This window comes from Schistocerca nitens, chromosome 3 (genome assembly GCF_023898315.1).
Source record: "Schistocerca nitens isolate TAMUIC-IGC-003100 chromosome 3, iqSchNite1.1, whole genome shotgun sequence".
Lineage (NCBI taxonomy): Eukaryota > Metazoa > Arthropoda > Insecta > Orthoptera > Acrididae > Schistocerca > Schistocerca nitens.
The window spans coordinates 259,870,370-259,872,743 of record NC_064616.1 but is presented as its reverse complement, the minus strand read 5'-3'; the positions used below and the strand labels follow the sequence as shown (position 1 = coordinate 259,872,743).

The 2,374-nt window shown below is 43.0% G+C and overlaps 1 pseudogene; it reads left to right on the top strand.

Moving 5' to 3' along the window:
• The first annotated feature begins 1,211 nt into the window (after positions 1–1,211).
• LOC126250379 (5S ribosomal RNA) lies at positions 1,212–1,328 on the top strand (annotated as a pseudogene).
• The last annotated feature ends 1,046 nt before the right edge of the window (positions 1,329–2,374 follow it).

The window sequence follows — 2,374 nt, the reverse complement described above, 5'->3', positions numbered from 1 at the left end:
TCATATCTGCCACACTCTCTCCCCTATGACGTGATAATACAAAACGAGCTGCCCTTCTTTGCACCCTTTCGATGTCCTCCGTCAATCCCACCTGGTAAGGATCCCACACCGCGCAGCAATATTCTAACAGAGGACGAAGGAGTGTAGTGTAAGCTGTCTCTTTAGTGGACTTGTTGCATCTTCTAAGTGTCCTGCCAATGAAACGCAACCTTTGGCTCGCCTTCCCCACAATGTTATCTATGTGGTCTTTCCAACTGAAGTTGATCGTAATTTTAACACCCATGTACTTAGTTGAATTGACAGCCTTGAGAATTGTACTATTTATCGAGTAATCGAATTGCAACGGATTTCTTTTGGAACTCATGTGGATCACCTCTTACTTTTCGTTATTTAGTGTCAACTGCCACCTGCCACACCATACAGCAATCTTTTCTAAATCGCTTTGCAACTGATACTGGTCTTCGGATGACCTTACTAGACGGTAAACTACAGCACCATCTGCGAACAACCTAAGAGAACTGCTCAGATTGTCACCCAGGTCATTTATATAGATCAGGACCAGCAGAGGTCCCAGGACGCTTCCCTGGGGAACACCTGATATCACTTCAGTTTTACTCGATGATTTGCCGTCTATTACTACGAACTGCGACCTTCCTGACAGGAAATCACGGATCCAGTCTCACAACTGAGACGATACCCCATATGCCCGCAGCCTGATTAGAAGTCGCTTGTGAGGAACGGTGTCAAAAGCTTTCCGGAAATCTAGAAATACGGAATCAATTTGAGATCCCCTGTCGATAGCGGCCATTACTTCGTGCGAAACAGCAGCAGTGTAGCTCATGGCAAAAGGAGGTGAGCTTTTAATCGATTCTGAGCGCTGAATGTGGCTGTAATTCTTCACACAAAATAGTTTCTCTCAAGAAATTAGAAGAGTATGATTGTATATAATGCGTCATATTCACACGAACATTCGTAGACAAAGTTGTTACTGGGGCAGAAAGTTTGTGGTTTCCCTTACATAGCTTCCTAATGAGTTATTACACATTCAGAAAAATTTTAGATGTACGGTAGCCATTTTTTTCAGGCTACATAAATTCGAACTGATACCATATGGGGTCGATAAGTATCAGGGAAGGTATTTTCTGTGAACAAGGCCCTGCGATTAGTTTATTCCACTGAAAATTTTTATGGTTCTGCCATTATTAGCTTATGGCAACGGCCTTGCCGCAGTGGGTGCACCGGTTCCCGTCAGATCACCGAAGTTAAGCACTGTCGGGCGTGGCCGGCACTTGGATGGGTGACCATCCGGCCGTCATGCGTTGTTGCCATTTTTTCGGGGTGCACTCAGCCTCGTGATGCCAATTGAGGAGCTGCTCGACCGAATAGTAGCGGCTCCGGTCAAAGAAAACCATCATAACGACCGGGTGAGTGGTCTGCTGACCCCACGCCCCTCCTATCCGCATCCTCCACCGAGGATGACGCGGCGGTCGGATGGTCCCGATGGGCCACTTGTGGCCTGAAGACGGAGTGCTATTATTAGCTTACTCTCCAAAACTGTCACTGTATTGAGTAATAGCTTTCTAATGAGTTATTACACATTCAGAAAAATTTTAGGTTTACGGTAGCCATTTTTTTTCAGGCTACATAAATTCTCACTGATACCATATGGGGTCGACAAGTATCAGGGAAGGTATTTTCTGTGAACAAGGCCCTGCGATTAGTTTTTTCCACTGAAAATTTTTATGGTTCTACCATTATTAGCTTACTCTCCAAAACTGTCGCTGTATTGAGTAATATTGTCTGGTGAATTGTTCAGAAGGGAATTGCGTGGTTTATTGTTTCCCTCCTGGTGGAGCATGTTACGGAGCGATTTTCTTTTCCCGTTGAATTGAGTAAACTGAGATAGTTGTCAAGAAACAGTGTTTAAACTTAAAACTGTTGTCTCGATTAATCAGAGATATGAAGTTAGCCTAATAAGTACAATGAGGAAGTTGACTAGATTTTGAGTATTTGCTGGTAGTTTGTAGACTATCACACCGCCACCACACTGATTGCCAAAAAGATGAAAAACACAGAAGGAGAGAAAGAAATGAAATGAAACCTCACGCTTTGAGAGTGTATGTGATGTTATTTTACTGATTATAGTACCGATCCAAATTTACAAGGAACTTGTAGTACGAGGGTAATCCCAAAAGTAAGGTTTCCTATTTTTTTATAAGTACATAGACTTGTTTATTTCTACAATGGTTTACATCAGTTTACAGCTTGAACATTCAGCTATTTTTCGACATAATCACCATTTCTGTCAATGCATTTTTGTAGACGCTGTGGCAGTTTTCGTAGGCCCTTGTCATACCAGCTCGCTCTTCTTTCT